The 17,017-nt window shown below is 41.1% G+C and overlaps 1 pseudogene; it reads left to right on the top strand.

Moving 5' to 3' along the window:
• Positions 1 to 12,604: 12,604 nt before the first annotated feature.
• On the top strand, positions 12,605 to 12,724 carry LOC145414347 (5S ribosomal RNA; annotated as a pseudogene).
• The last annotated feature ends 4,293 nt before the right edge of the window (positions 12,725 to 17,017 follow it).

Raw genomic sequence — 17,017 nt, 5'->3', positions numbered from 1 at the left:
CACCCTTGAGAGTTCCCAGAATTCTTTAACCGAGTTAACTGAACCTGCTTTGAGGAGTAAATTAAATTCTCATGATGAAGCTCCTCTTTTGAGCAGTAACGTGGATGACACTCTCAAGAGTTCATGTGCTAATTTCCTGTCTGATGGTTTTGTCAGTCCTCTGGACAGTAATGACAGGAAATCAGTTAAAATATATCGTGATACAGGCGCTTCCCAATCCCTTATGCTGACCAGTGTTCTAGGCTCTAATGTTAATTCCTCTGATGAAACTGTAATCTTACAAGGTGTAGGGAATAATTACTTCTCTGTCCCTCTGTGCAGAGTGAATTTAGAGTCTGGTTTTGTTAATGGTTCCGTTATGGTTGGGTTGGTTGAGACACTCCCAATGTCAGGGGTAACTTTCTTACTTGGAAATGATATTGATGGAAGTCAAGTGTGTCCAGCTCCTCAGTTGTCTAGTGAACCAGTGACTGCGACCCAGGATTGTGATATCCCTGATGTGTTCTCTGCATGTGCTGTCACTAGGGCTAAGTCTAAAGTTACTGGTGACTTAGAGGATAATGATGATGATGATGATGTTATCCTAGCTGACACTTTTCTTGCTAATTTGGACCACTCATCAGATGAGGCAGTACCCCGTAGTGTTGATAATTTGTCTCGTCAAGAGTTGGTTGAGTTGCAGGTTGCTGACCCTGAGTTGAAAGGTCTAGCTAACTCTGCTTGCAGTGAGGAAGAGTCAGCCGGTGCTTCTACTTGTTATTATATAAAGTCAGGAGTACTTATGAGAAAGTAGAGACCCCCAACAGCATCAGCCGACTGTGAATGGGAGGTTGTACATCAAGTTGTCATCCCTCGTGTTTGTAGGCAGGATATCATTAGAGTGGCTCATGATTCCAGTTTGGCAGGACACCTTGGAGTGAGGAAGACTGTGGCACGCATTTTGAAACACTTCTACTGGCTAGGTATCTTCAGAGATGTTTCCTGGTATTGTAAGTCTTGTCACACCTGTGAAGTTGTGGGGAAGTGTAATCAGACCGAAAAGGTTGCACCTCTAGTTCTCATTCCTCCTTTTGAGGCGCCATTCATCCGTGTGTTGGTGGATATTGTGGGCCCTCTTCCTAAGACTTCTTCAGGATTTTCTTATGTGTTGACCCTGATTGATACGGCTACTCGTTATCCTGAAGCCATTCCACTTAGAAATATCTCAGCAAAGAACGTAGTTAAGGAAATGCTACGGTTCTTCATCAAGTTTGGTCTGCCCAAGGAGGTACAGTCAGACCGGGGAAGTAATTTCATGTCCAATGTTTTCAAGCAGTCTCTGAAAGAGTTGGGCATCACCCAGATCACGTCTTCAGCTTACCGTCCCCAGACCCAAGGAGCATTGGAGAGATATCATCAACCACTCAAATCGATGTTCAGAAAATACTGTTTGGAACATCAGAAAGATTGGGATAAGGGTCTTCTATTCGTTGTATTTGCCGCAAGAGAATCTCCAAATGAATCACTGGGCTTCTCACCTTTTCAACTACTGTTTGGCCATGAAGTAAGAGGACCCCTTAAGCTACTCAAGGAATGATGGCCGTCGGAAGAAGATGACGTCAACCTGCTGGAGTATGTGATGAAGTTCAAAGAACGGCTGTCCACTGCTTTACAGCTGGCGAGAGAGAATTTAGGAGCTGCTCAGGAGAAGATGAAGACTTGGTATGATAAGGAGTCCAGGTTATGCCACTTTCAGCCAGGAGATCAGGTTTTGATTCTGCTACCTGTGCATGGGCAACCTCTTCAAGCCAAGTTTAGTGGTCCTTATTTCGTGGAGAAGAAACTTAGTGATGTCAACTATGCCATCGCCACACCAGATCGTAGAAAGAACAAGCAACTTTGTCACATCAAGATGCTAAAGTTATATCACAGGCGGGACGAAAATAACCCAGTCTGCACTGTAGCTGTTCCATCCGAGTCTGCAAGTGAAGTTCTCCCATGCAGTATGAGCCTGAGTGATAGTTTGGGGAAGAATCCTGATATCATGAATGAACTCCAGACTAAGCTTTCTCATCTACCTCCCGAGGAAAGGCAGGAGTTTTCGGCATTACTGCAGGAGTACCCGCAAGTGTTCCATGCCACTCCAGGAAGAACCACTGTGTTGATGCATGATGTTGATGTTGGAGACGCAAAGCCAATTAAACTGCCTCCTTACCGTGTGAACCCAGTGAAAGTTCCTCTCATCCAGAAGAAGCCTGGCTACCTGTTGGACCACAAGATGATTGAGCCCTGCCAGAGCGCGTGGAGTTCTCCTGTCACTCTAGTCTCTAAGCCAGGTGGGTCACCGCGGCTTTGCATCGACTACAGACGTGTTAATCAGATAACCAAGACAGACACTTACCCTCTCCCTCGCGTGGAAGATTGCATAGACAAGATCGGAAAGGCTAGGTACATAAGTGTTTGATTTGTTAAAGGGATACTGGCAAGTACCTATGACTGAACGTGCTAGGGAGATCTCATGTTTTGTAACACTAGGAAAGACTTTTGCATGTTCTGTAATGCCATATGGTATGAAGAATGCACCAGCCACTTTTCAGAAGCTCATGAATGTTGTAACAGAGGGTTTGGCAGGGTGTGTTGTTTATATTGATGATGTATTAATCTTCAGTGACAACTGGAAAGATCACCTATGCCATGTCAGTAAATTTCTTGAGCTTTTGGTTCAGGCTAATCTTGTAGCTAATTTATCAAAGTGTGAGTTTGGTCAAGCTAAAGTTCAGTACCATGGGTACGTAATTGGTGATGGACACGTTGCACCACCAGGAGCTAAGGTTCAGGTTATAAGTGATCTTCCCAGACCTAAAAGTAGGAAAGAGCTACAAAGATTTTTGGGAATGGTAGGTTATTACAGGATATTTGTTCTTAACTTTTCAATTCTTGTATCACCACTTACAGACCTACTGAAAAAGGGAGTTAAACTTGTCAGGACCAATAACTGTGAATCCTCTTTCAGTAAACTTAAAGCTATCCTATTAAGTCAGCCAGTGCTCGCTACTCCAAATTTGCTAAGCCTTTTAAGATGGCTGTTGACGCAAGTGATACAGGAGCTGGGGCTGTTTTGCTGCAAGAGGATGATCAGGGTATTGAACACCCTGTATCTTATTACAGTAAGAAGTTCACTCCACCTCAAAAGAACTACTCCACTATTGAGAAAGAGCTTTTGGCCTTGATTTTGGGTTTACAGCATTTCATTTTATTTGCGTTCTGGTTTTGACCCCATAGTCATTTATACCGATCATAACCCACTGAAATTCCTTAATAAGTTTAAAGATAAAAATCAGAGATTGACAAGATGGAGTCTACTTCTTCAGGAGTATTCATTAGACATACAACATGTCAAGGGGAAAGAAAATGTTACTGCAGATTGCTTATCTAGACTGTAGACAGATTGTTTTAGAGTAATAAGAAATTTCCTTTGTAAATTTCTTTTTCTTTGTGGGGAGGTGTTACATAGCCTATGATTTCATCATCTTTTGTATAATTCTAATGTACAGTATGTTGCATGTTTGATCACGATTCGCCATGTGGCTTCCATAGTGACCAGGCTTGTGTGTTCTACCTCACTCCCCCCTTTTCCCCCTGATAGTAGAGTTAGTCGTTCTTTCTGTTGTTCAGAGCAGGAGTGTCAACTCTTCGTCCTCTATGCCTTCATTTCCGCGTCCTTCTTACAAGTTGAATCAAGCTCTGCCGGCCCCTATATAATGAGCTCAGTCTCTGCATTAGTTGCCACTTAGACCTACTCCTCATTCTGTTCACATCTCTGTCCTCCCCTGTACGGTATATTATTATTTTTGTGAGTGCTCAGGAAGTCTCCAACCATCTAGCTGCTGTATAATTTGAGTATAAGTATTATTACCATTTTTCTTGTACTGTATAGCATAAGGCGTTAATTCGTAAGCCTGGTAAAGTTTTTACTGTCAGCCAGTATTAGTAATATTTTGTATCTGTAATAATATTATATCTTGCTTTAACTGAGCATTATCCGGTTTTCTCATTTTATCAGGGCTGACTTAGATAAATTTGCTCTTGCTAAATTCGTGTTAATAGAGGCTATTGCAGTTAACCATATATGTAACCTGTTTTGCCATTACATTATCCTTATGAGTCCTAAATGTTTTGTTGTTAGTTTGAGCATTAAACTTTAACTTGTAATATTACCTAAGTCTTTTGTTTTGAACCTGGAACTTTGCGGGACAGTAGTGATTTCAGTATTCTCACTTGAAGTGTTCATTATCTCTCTCTGTTCCGTAACATATATATATATATATATATATATATATATATATATATATATATATATATATATATATATATATATATATATATATATATATATATATATATATATATGCAGTACATATGTATTTCCCTAATTATTCGAACTTTTCTTTCTCATATAAACTTCGAGGAATTACAGGATGTGTTTGGGGCTTTTTTTTTTTTTTTTCTTTTCACTATTTTAAAAGATGTAAAGAGAACACTGGACTATTTCTTGGTGTCTGGATCAAACTACGGTAATGTTGTTCATTGCACTATTCAAAGAGTTTATAATACAAAAACTTTCCTTAGCAGGTAAAGAGGGCATACTTAGTGGTGCAAGGCAGTGGTGATAATGGTAGTAAAAAAAGAAAAGAAAAATTATTAGCCCCTGAGATTCAGTGAGGGCAAACTTAGGGGTCTCGAGAGGCTTATCTCGCCTCACCTCACCCTAAGTTCGTCCGTCCGTTCCCCCTTCCCCCCTCTCCTCTAATGGTCGGGAAGATATTTTTCCAGTGTCGTTTTCTAACCCTCTGACGTAGTTCAGTTAGGTACCGTGCAATTGCCACCATACTATCGCGCACATCTTTGACACTAGGATTCCTTTGCCACGCCTCTGTAAGTTAGCCAGTGACTTCTGCCATGCTAGTGTAGCTGGATCATTAGCATATATAGGATTACTGGTTTCATTTTAGGGTAGCTTAGATGAACTGCAGTGCTTTGCATAGTTTTTACGAACTGCAGCATGAACTTCACAGAAAGTGTTAGCATCGAAAATGACCTTCATGTATTGCGATACTAGGTGAGAATGAGAGGGCAAAAGAAGGAGTTTGTATTATTGTGTGTAAGAGATGGAAGCAGAATATAGGAGAGTTAGGATCCGTCAGCTCAAGGACTGTATGGATAAGACTGAAAGTTGGACTACAAACGTGGGCGATTGTGTATGTGAGTGTGTGTGTGTGTGTGTGTTCTTACCTAATTGTATCTTTACAGGAATGAGTCAAGCTCGTACTGTCCCGTGTCTTAAACCATATTTATCGTACATATCCTTAAATTTGTGAATTGTTTTGGCACACACTATTTCATTCGGTAGTGCATTCCATTGATCAATTGCTCTGTTTGGGAAACTGAATTTCCTTACGTCTTTATCACCTCTCCTCTTATGCAGTTTTTTGCAGTGTCCTCTTGCTGATGCTTCTCCATATGTTAAGTAATCATTTATGTCTATTTTCTCCTTTCCTAATATGCACTTATATAGCATTATCATGTCACCTCTTTTCCTTCTCTCCTGTAGTGTTGGTAGATTCAGTTTATTTAGTCTTTCTTCGTAGCTTAGGTCCCTTAAGCTTGGTATCCATCTTGTAGCGGCCCTTTGAACTTTTTCAATCTTGTCTATATGCTTTTTGAGATGAGGACTCCAGACTACTGATGCATATTCCAGGGTTGGTCTAATGAATGATGTTATTATCCTTCTTAGCATGTCTTCATTTATGTCTGTGAATGCTGTTCTCATATTTGCAAGCAGTGTATACATGTTCCGTACCTTCTCGCTGATGTGGTCAGCCGGAGATAGTCTGTTATTGATAATCACACCTAGGTCTTTCTCTCTTTCTGATGTGCATAAGGTTTTATTTCCTAACTTATAATCCCAATCAGGTCTTTTTCCACTTTTACCAAACTTGATTACATGACACTTGTCCACATTGAATTCCATTTGCCATGTATTACTCCATTCATGAAGTTTATTTAATTCTTCTTGTAGCTCTTTACAAGAGTCTGTGTTAGTAATTCTCCTTTGTATTTTTGCATCATCTGGAAACATATTCAGATAGCTCTCATTTCCAGTGTTACTGTTTATATCATTTATATACACTAAAAACATGATTGGTGCCAGCACTGAACCCTGTGGTACTCCACTAGTCACTTCTTTCCATGATGAGTAGTTTCCTCTTAGTACTGTCCTCATTTCTCTTTTTATGAGAAAGTCTTGCATCCAACAAAACAGTTTGCCTCGAATTCCTCCTTGATGGTACAGTTTCCATAAAAGTCTTTGGTGTGGTACTGTGTCAAAAGCTTTCTTGAAATCTAAATAGATACTGTCCACCCATCCTTCCCTTTCCTGTATTGTGTTTCTTACTCTGTCATAGTAGCTCAACAGATTAGTAACACATAATTTTCCTTTTCTGAAACCAAACTGTCTTTCTGTTATCATACTGTGTTCTTCTAGATGATTTACCCAAGCTTTTCTTATAAGTTTTTCCAATACCTTGCTTACAACACTGGTCAGTGATACTGGTCGGTAGTTGAGTGGATTTTGTATATTTCCTTTCTTGAATAAGGGGACAATATTTGCTTTTTTCCAAATATCAGGTAGTTTATTGTGTGTGTGTGTGTGTGTGTGTGTAATTCACCAGGTCGGTCAGGATCACTTGATGGTCGTGATCGTTAGCTTTTACCCTCCCAGAAGGGAGCTGAGAGCTCATATAGTCCGATCTAAGGGCAAGGCTGTGACCTTCACACACGCACACCCCTGTCCCCTTGCTCAAGGGGGACAGTAACCACCCACTTCGTCAATGAAACTTTTCACAACCTGAGCGAGGCGCGAACTCCCGTCTACCAGATGGCAAGCTAGAACGTTACCACTGATCCAGCGAGCGGTGTGTGTGTGTGTGTGTGTGTGTGTGTGTGTGTGTGTGTGTGTGTGTATACGCCAACACAAGCTCGTGCAAGTAGAGCGAAAGAGGAGTTCTGGACAAATGTGGAAGAGTGCATGGAAAAGTTTGAGAGGAATGAAAGAGTGTTTTTGATTGAAAACATGAATGGAAAAATAGGGAATGTGAAGTTGAATGGAGTAGTTGGAGAGTGGGGTGTGCCTGCAGATATGGATAGAACGGCAGTGCTCTAGTGGTCATTTGTGCAGGAAAGGGGTTGGTGATGACTAATACCCTATATAGACACAAAATGATTCACAGGTATACGTGGCAAATGATAAGAAGGGTGGGTGGTGAACTGAATGAACAGAAGGCAATGATTGATTATGTGTGTGTGGATAACAGAATGAGAAGATGTGTAATGGATGCAAGAGCATACAGAGGGTGAGAGAGTGGACTTACTGACCACCACACAGCGGTGGTGAAGGTCAAGGTTCAAGTGAAATGAAGGAGAAGGAGAAGGGAAGGACGGGAGGAAGTAGTCTATACAAAGAGAGTAGAAAGATTGCAAGAGGGTGGAAAAAAGGCAGAATATAAGAGAGAAGTGGAAGAGCGATTGGATAAATATGATATCAAGTGGACGTGGAAGGTGTGTGCAAGATATTCACAAAAGAAATATGTGCAGCATGTGACGTGGTGTGTGGGGTTAGGAGAAGACGAAAGGGGGTGCAAGGAACATCATGGTGGAATGAAGAGGTGAGACAGGCTGTGGCACAAAAGAAGAAAACGTATAGTGAGTGGATGAGAAACAGGGGCGTGGAGGAAGTTGAGAGACGGAAGACAGAGTTATATGGAGAGAAGAAGGGAGAGGTGAAAAGATTAGCAAGAGAGAGTAAGAAGAGAGTGGATGAGGAATTTGGAAAGAATTTAAGTGTCCTGTGGAGGGAATGTAAGAAAATGGAACGAGGTAAAGAGTGTTAGACAGGGTGATAAAGAAGTAAGTCGGCGAATGAAAGATAAAAATGGTAAATTGCTTGTGGACAAGGGAGAAAAAGTGAGCAGAAGGAGGAAACATTTTAAGAAATTGTTGGACATAGGAAATTAAAGTAATGCGAGTATAAGTGGCTGGGGAATGGCTGGGAGAAGGAAGGAAGTGAGAAGAGAGAAAGAAATCAGTAGGATGGAAGTAGTGGAAATAAAGAAGAAAGTCAAAACTGGGAAAGCCCCAGGAATTGGTGAGTGTGTGGTGAAATGCTGAAGCATGGGGAACGGATAGTAGTAGAATGGATATGGAAGATGTGCAGATTGGCCTGGGAGGAGGGTAGAGTCCCGGAGGATTGGAAGTCAGGAATAAGCATTCCCCTGTACAAAGGAAAAAGGGAAATAGAAACGTGTGGTAATCATAGGGGCATTTATCTTCTTAGTGTAATAGGAAAAGGATATGGTAGGATACTTATTGACAGAGTTAGGGAAATAGCAGAGGAATCAGCTGGAGGAAGAACAGGGGGTTTTAGGAGGGGAAGAGTTTTGTGTAGATCAGATATTCATTCGTGGGTCATTAGTGGAAAAGTTTCTAGAGCAGGGGAAAAAGCTGTATTCGGCGTTCATGGATTTGGAGAAATCATATGACAGGGTGGATAGACAAGAAATGTGGAAAATATTATGAATATATGGAGTAAATGGGAAGTTGTTGAATGCCGTGAAGAGTATGTATGATGGTGCTAATGCTGCAGTGCGTGTGGATAGTGAACTGAGTGAATTTTTCTATTTGAAATTTGCATTGAAACAAGGCTGTGTAATCTTCCCATGGTTGTTCAATCCGTATATGGATGGGGTTATAAAGGAGGTATTAGATAGAGCCGTGGATGTTGGAGCAACCCTAATGAGAGAGGGCAGTGTTTGGAAACTCCCTGTACTCTTGTTTGCAGATGACACTATATTGTTAAGTGAAGACGAAGAGAAGTGCAAGGCTTAGTGAAAGAGTTTGGGAGAGTGTGTAAGAAACGGAATCTAAAGGTGAATGTAGGGAAACGTAAATTTATGGTTTTCGAGAGAGATGAAGCCACTGAATGTACAGTGAGGCTGGATGAGAAGGAAATGGAAAATGTGAGTGCATTTAAGTATTTGGGTAGTGTGATGAGTAAGGATGGAAGTTTGGAGGGTGAAGTGCTTGAAAGGGTACAACAGGGAAGAAAGGTGCTGGTTCGTTGAGAACTGTGTTAAGGCATTGGGAAGTGAGCATTGAAGTAAAAAAGTCGTATTGTGATACGAGTACTAACCCTAACCTATGGAAGTGACGCTTGGACTTGTTGGAAGGACACAAGTCAAGAGTGAGAGCAGTGGAAGTGAGTTATCTGAGAGGAGCCTGTGGAGTTACGTGGAGAGGTAGACTAACAAATGAGGAAGTGAAGGAGTGTTGTGGTGCTGATGTGATAGAAGGAGTTAGATATTGAGGTGGTTTGGCCATGTGGAGAGGATGGAGAGCGGGAGATTAACGAGGAGCGTGTATGCGAGTGAAGTGGAGGGGGGGAGAGGGAGGAGGAGGCAGAGGATGAGACGGAGGGATGGAATGGAGAGGTATATGAGAGTAGCGTGTGTGCTGGGAGCAGGCCAGTGAAATGGCGTTGGACAGGGCGACATGGAGGCGATTAGTTTGTGACAACCCCCTACGGGATTGAAGTGTCTGGCAATAGATAGATAGATAGATTGAAAAATTGATACTAGAAGCTATTGTAATATCAAGAGCAAAATGGTCACTGAGTATGTACTTGACTCTAATTATGAATTTTGGCAAGATTTGTTTCGAAGTTAAACAAAACTACATAGTCAAGCCAGCCTTCCTGAACACAAGTAGGGACATTATCACCTGTAAGTATGGAGCTATGAACAGCATCAAGAAAATCTTTCAGGCGCATACCCTTAACATCTGAGGTTTTAACACTGACCAGATCTATTTGCCTGACCTTAAGCACTCCAAGCAATAAGGTCCTCTCTCCGAAGATACGGGCAGGAAGTGATTGAGTATGAAAACAACTGGCACGAACATACACATTCACAATATAGACAAGTGTACCGTCAAGACATAAGCACATTACTATATTCAGTTGCATTATGAACACCTTTTAAAAGGAACATTACAGGAAGACTTGACTTACCATGCATTGCCAAAGCCATTGAGCTACCTTCTTGATCAAGGTGAAAACATTGTAACTTCTCAGCTGAGGCACATCATTTCTTTCCTCCTGCAAGGCGACCAAGTTCTGTTTAGGTCAGTAAATCAGCTCTGTAAGCTATTGACATTTCAGGTCAGAAAGGTGTAAGGTAACCACTGGAAGGCAATTTCTCCTCTGATTGCCCCAGTTTCTCTCCAAAGTGCCCCAGCATAATTACAAGTCGTGCCAGCTCTGTCATCAAATCTCCCTTGTACAGTCCTTTCAATCCAAGCGTGTGGTATTGTCTTGGTCTTCCTCTCTGCACGAGCTCCCTCCACATTCATGAGACCACCTACAGATTCTTCTCCGCTGTCATGACCTAGAGGAGTGGAAGCCTCATCCATGTCGTACGTAGCTGCAGAAGTTGCATCTTCTCAGTGTGAAGAATTACCGAATCGACGCTAAGGTAAGAGGGTATTTCCCTTTTAGATCGCCAGCACGCATTGACAGACATCTGTTTTGCATAAATATTGATTTAAAGTGCAAATAAACTTACATTGTAAATCAATATCTATACAAAACAGAAGTCTGTCAGGGCGAGTTGTCAAGTTAAAGGCAAAACATTTTTGCCAACTTTAGCAAGTTTTTGTTAGGAATCCTAATCTTTTGTATTAATAGTTAAATTAAACAAAAATTTTGGACCGGATTTCAGCTAATTGGGTGTGTATAAACCTATAGAGTGATGAAAATTATAACATTTTCCAATTCAAAGTGGCGATTCGGTTCCGATTCGGTAAATGACCGCAGATTCGGTTATTCGTTGCACTCCAAGGCCTTACCCTATCAGCCACCCGGGAACGAGCTAGGTCTATATATATATATATATATATATATATATATATATATATATATATATATATATATATATATATATATATATATATCTCCAGACGCCTTTATCCCTTATACGGGGTGGCCACAAACAAATCGCCTCCACGTCACCTTGTCCCCCGCCATTTCACTGCCCTGCTCCCAGTTCACATCCCTCTCTCTCATATACCTCTCCACTCCATCCCTCCATCTCATCCTTGGCCTTCCCCTCCCTCTCTCCCTCTCTACCTCACCCACATACACTCTCCTCGTCAGTCTCTCACTCTCCATCCTCTCCACATGGCCAAAACCACCTCAGTGTGTTTCTCCTAACACTTCGTATCACATCTACATTCACACCATAACGTTCCTTCACATCGTCATATGTCAGTCTGTCTCTCCAAGTGACTCCACAGGCTCCTCTCAAATAACTCATTTCCCCTGCTCACACTCTTGACTTCTGTCCCTCCAACAAGGTCCAAGCTTCACTTCCATACGTTAGAGTTGGTATCACAATACTGTCTTGTAATAACTTTTTCACTTCCATGCTCACTTCCCTGTTTCTTAGCACTGCTTTTAAGGAACCAGCAACCTTTCTTCCTTGTTGTACCCTTTCAAGCACTTCACCCTCCAAACTTCCATCCTTACTCATCACACTACCCAAGTACTTGAACGTACTCACATTTTCCATTTCCTCATCATCCAACCTCACTGTACATTCACTGCCTTCACCTCTCTCAAAGACCATAAATTTACTCATCCCTATATTCACCATTAGATTCCGTTTCTTACACACTCTCCCAAACTCATACACTAAACTTTGCAGCTCCCCTTCGTCTTCACGTAACAACACAGTATCATCTGCAAACAACGGTACAGGGAGTTTCCAAACACTGGCCTCTCTCATTAGGGTTGCTCCAACATCCACTGTCCTACCTTGTATGTCTTCTATAACCCCATATATATATATATATATATATATATATATATATATATATATATATATATATATATATATATATATATATATATATTGTTGAGAAGAGGGATTTGATAGGTAGTCTGGAGGTTGTGCAGTACTTCTATTTTTCTGTTACGTGTCAGAGTTGCCAGCAGGGTTGCCATTTGTACGATACTTATCGTACATGTACGATTTAACTGCCTCTGGTACGATGTACGTACCTTTTCTTATTATCGTACGTTTTGTACGATAATCCTGTGTTTTGTGGCATCAGAGTTTGAATTTTAAAAAATGATAAAAAAAAAAAAGCCTTTTCATTAAGAATATATCTTTTCCATAGATAGTTTGTTGTCTGTAAAATGAGAAATCGTAATTTTCCTTAGTGCACATAGGGTAATTGTGTTTATGAGATACGGTAGCAAGACTTGTTGTACTGAACGAAATGTACACCCACGAGCAAAAGTTCGCCGACAGTCCCTGCCGGGCATATGTTTCCATACACAGATCATAGACGGCGAAGTTCTCGTCCACCAGAGTGAGGGAGTAAGGTGGAGACGGAGAGGGGGAGGGGGAGGGAGGCAACGAAACTTGGGAGGGAGAGGGAGGCAAGAGAAAGGAGGGAGAGAGCCTATGTAGATGCCATATATCGGGTGTTTTATTATTTTTATTATTTTTTTTTTCAGCATACCACGTTGAGTACACCGCTTCCAGTCCGATCAGCGAAGTTAAGCAACGTTGGGTCTGGTTAGTACTTGGATGGGTGACCGCCTGGGAACACCAGATGCTGTTGGCATCCTTACGTGACAAGTGGGGTTGGTGGAGGATTAGTGCCCCTCCCTGTAAAATAATTAACTCTAAGCCCTTGGCCACCCCGTCTGGGATACATGGCGTCTGGCGATGAATGAATGAAAATTATTATTATTAGATTGTGGTAGGTGGGGGCGCTCACCATCCACTCACTCAACGTAGTGCTGCTCTCTGGTGTCTGCCATTTCCTTTCCATCCTTCATTCTTTCCTTTCTCTTCTGTCTTTCTTTCCTTCATTCTTTCCTTGTCCTTCTGCCTACGAGTGACTTTACACTCCCTCTCCTGTCTTTCCTTCCTTCATTCTTTCCCCTTCCTTCAGCCTGTGGATGACTTTATACTGAGTGACAAGCCAAATGGTTTCCTGTACACCAGAAAGCATTTACTACGCTGGGTGGTAACCATATGACCAGATTTTGACGCCTGGTGGTTTTAGTGGGTAATTATTGCGCTCCAATCGGATTGAGCCGGTGAAGGTTTATATCCAAGGGATGGTTGGGGTTGATTGCTCATGTAATACCACTCAGGGATGAGTGAGGCTGGTCACTCTCATCTTAAATGTCGGGACCAATTGCCTAGCCCCGGGCTCCTACGCTCCTCATGGGGCAGTGTAGGATTGGATGTTGGATGAATGAATTATTATTAGGTATGAGATAAGTATGGGAAAGAAGGACGCAATCCAGCGTTAGCCCTTAGAAAACGGCTGACATCTTCTGTATTATTTCTAATTCTATACGATTTTTCTTGTGTGACGGAAGCACTAGCGATCTCCAAAGGCTAAAGGATTGATGTAACCCATAAACAACGGTTTGATTTTGATCCAGATGATCAAAGAGGCCACAAGAATATTTCCATCGTTTAAAGGCTACGGAAGAAAAAAAATAATATAATCATATCAGATAATGTAAAGGTAGACAGCAAGGTAGTAGGACGTAAACTAAGAGGCAAGGAAGAGAGAGAGAGAGAGAGAGAGAGAGAGAGAGAGAACAAGGAGTTAGCAAGTGAAATACGCATAGGGCAATGCCTAGTTTTGTGGTAAGCATTTGTGAATCATAAATTACATACTTAAGAAATGGGAGGGTGAAATGTGGTAGAATAATTTTATTGGTGATTGACATTATGTGTTACTGCCACTCATGCTGTGATGCGAATGCCCTACGGTCATAGGACGGCTGATATGATTAAATACCGTAAATCTGTGGGGGTCGTTATATTTGTCGTAAAAGCTATGTTCTGAAGTCAATGTTTTAAGGATATAACATTTCTGTGCTGAGTTGAGAGGGTATTACTTTATTACAGTGCTCTTCAACCTTTTTTGGCGTCGTCCACCCCTAGTGTTGAATTGCTAAAAGCTGTCCACCCCAATCGGTTAACTGTATAATCCCATGATCCTACCCTTATATATTTACTTTTTTAGATTCTTGAATGTACAAATACGTAGGCAAGTAAAAACAATATACAAATATATATTTCATGTTCACACTTTGTGATAAATCTGAAGGGAAAGACAGAGAGGTTAAATCTTGTATAAATTTCATTGTATAGTGTATGCATTTCGAGATAAAGCTGGATTAAGTGCTCGTGAGCCACAGAAAAATCAACATACAGGCTATCTTTGACTACACATATGTAAATTCTCCACTTGTATTATATTATTAATTTCTTCTTTTTTCTTCTATCCATATACGGTAATGATCTGGTCCACCCTCTGTCCACCCAAAGAAAGCTGTCCACCCCACACTGAATTTCGTCCACCCTAAGGTGGACCGTCCACCCAGGTTGAATAGCACTGCTTTATTACATAGTGTCATGAAATAGTTGATACATGCTTCAGATAGGTATCCCTGCTTATCGGTGTAAATATTATACATTACGTATATTACATTGGCACACTAGGAAAACCACACTAACAGTAAAAAGATATTTTAAATAATACACACTGGAGTTTATATATATATATATATATATATATATATATATATATATATATATATATATATATATATATATATATGTATATATATATAAAATTCTATTACATGATACATATGCACGCAACTTGCATAATATATCATGTAATCGGATTCCTGCTACTTAATCTAAAATTATAACTAAACCAAGAAAAAACATAACGAATAACGCCAACTGAACCACGTTTAACTCTCTATTTTTAATTTAACACTGATATTCTTTATAATATCACTATTTCCTTTTGATGATTCAAGAGGATGACCAGCCTCCTTGTGCATCTATTACTTCCTGTATTCTGTTTGGCACTGATTTTACAAGGTTGGCGCATAAATCTGGGCGCTGACGTATACCTTCCCACACGTCCCATGTGTGACGCACAATGACAGTTTTAGTTCGCTCTTGCCTGATACTCGACTCTGAACCATAATAGTCCATAGGTTTTCGGTGGGATTCATATCACATCCTTTCGCTGGCCAATCGATGAAGTGAACCTCAGGATGTGTATGAATCCAATCTTTCACCATACTGCTTGCGTGCATGGGGCTGCTATCATGCAAACGTGAGTAGTGTGTGTGTGGGGGGGGGGGCTGGATTGCCATCAAGCGCATTAAGGGCAACAGAGCTTTCTCGAGGATTGCAATATATTGTTCACTTGTTAATTACCCTCAATTTCAATTAGTTCTCCTGGTCCATGTGCCCGCACCCAACCCGAGAGTGATGCAGATATACGTCCACGAGTTGCTTTGCCCATGATATCTTTGTCAAAATACACCCAATTCTTGACTTCCCATCACACCCCCTGCCCTGTCTTCACAGACGAGTATCACTTTTCGTCTGTAAATACTACATTTTTCCAAAATGCCTCGTTCTTCGTTGAGTACTGGAGAGCAAAGCCTAGTTGGGCATCTTTGTTATCGAGGGATAACACTTCCTTTACAGCCGGCACGTAACTTTTAATACTTGCTCCGTGGAGGCGTCGTCGCACAGTGAAAACACTGTAGGTCAGGTGCAAATCCTGTGTTAACTTCACGGATTGTGTCAACGGTCGTTCCTGCATGCCCTCCAAGATGTCCTCATTCTGTTCGCGAGATATGATACAGACAATACACCCATGGATAAATTTGTATTGCATTATGGTGTATCAGAACTACATGAAGACATTAGATATTACCCTCCCAAAGGTGAGGAATGATGTGTGGAGGCCAAGTCCGAGCCCAGCCACATTTCCTCGGATTGAAGTTAGTGAATCGCTTCGCAGGGTGCCATTGGTAGAATGGAGATGGTATATACCGTATGTGTGTAACATCAGTAATGTAAAGATGCAGCACTGGCCTTGCCTTTTCGTCATCAAAATAAAAAGGATAATTGTTTAATAACTTCTAAAGTAATAATGATAACTGTTTTTATCACCAAATTTCAATTATGATGTATGTAATTATATGATACACAAATGTTTACCACTAAGTTAGGCATTACCTTTTACGTGTTTCACTTGCCAACTCCTTCTGTCTGTCTCTGTCTTTGTCTGTCCGTCTGTCTCTGTCTGTCTGTCTGTCTGTCTCTCTCTCTCTCTCTCTCTCTCTTCCTTGCCTCTTAGTTTACGTCCTTCTACCTTGCTGTCTACCTTTACATTATCTGATATGATTATATTATTATTTTTGCTTCCTTAGCCTTTAAACGATGGAAATATTCTTGTGGCCTCTTTGATCATCTGGATCAAAATCAAACCGTTGTTTATGGGTTACATCAATCCTTTAGCCTTTGGAGATCGCTAGTGCTTCCGTCACACAAGAAAAATCGTATAGAATTAGAAATAATACAGAAGATGTCAGCCGTTTTCTAAGGGCTAACGCTGGATTGCGTCCATCTTTCTCATACTTATACTTAATAATAATAATAATAATAATAATAATAATAAAACACCCGATATGTGGCTGCTACACAGGCTCTCTCCCTCCCCTCTCTTGTTACCTCCCTCTCCCTCCCAAGTCTCGATGCCTCCCTCCCCGTCCCCCTCTCCGTCTCCTCCCTACTCCCTCACTCTGGCGGACGAGCGCCTCGCCCTCTATGGGCTATACTTGGAAACATATGCCTGGGAGGGACTGTCGGCGAACTTTTGCTCGTGGGTGTACAGGCACATTTCGAGTGACAATGACGGTTGATTGCTACGGTTTGATATTCGTCAGTCGTTACCGTGTAGTACTATACAGTATAAAAGAAAAATTTATTTTGATAACAAGAAAGAATCACCTGAAAGTATCTTGTGTAATCAATTATTTGTTGAGGAACTGTTTATTTTATTTAATAAAATT

This window comes from Coenobita brevimanus, chromosome 98 (genome assembly GCF_032717465.1).
Source record: "Coenobita brevimanus isolate Jiangsu-jjx chromosome 98, ASM3271746v2, whole genome shotgun sequence".
NCBI classification, from domain to species: domain Eukaryota; kingdom Metazoa; phylum Arthropoda; class Malacostraca; order Decapoda; family Coenobitidae; genus Coenobita; species Coenobita brevimanus.
The sequence above is the reverse complement of the archived record's forward strand: the minus strand, read 5'-3'. Positions and strand labels throughout refer to the sequence as shown.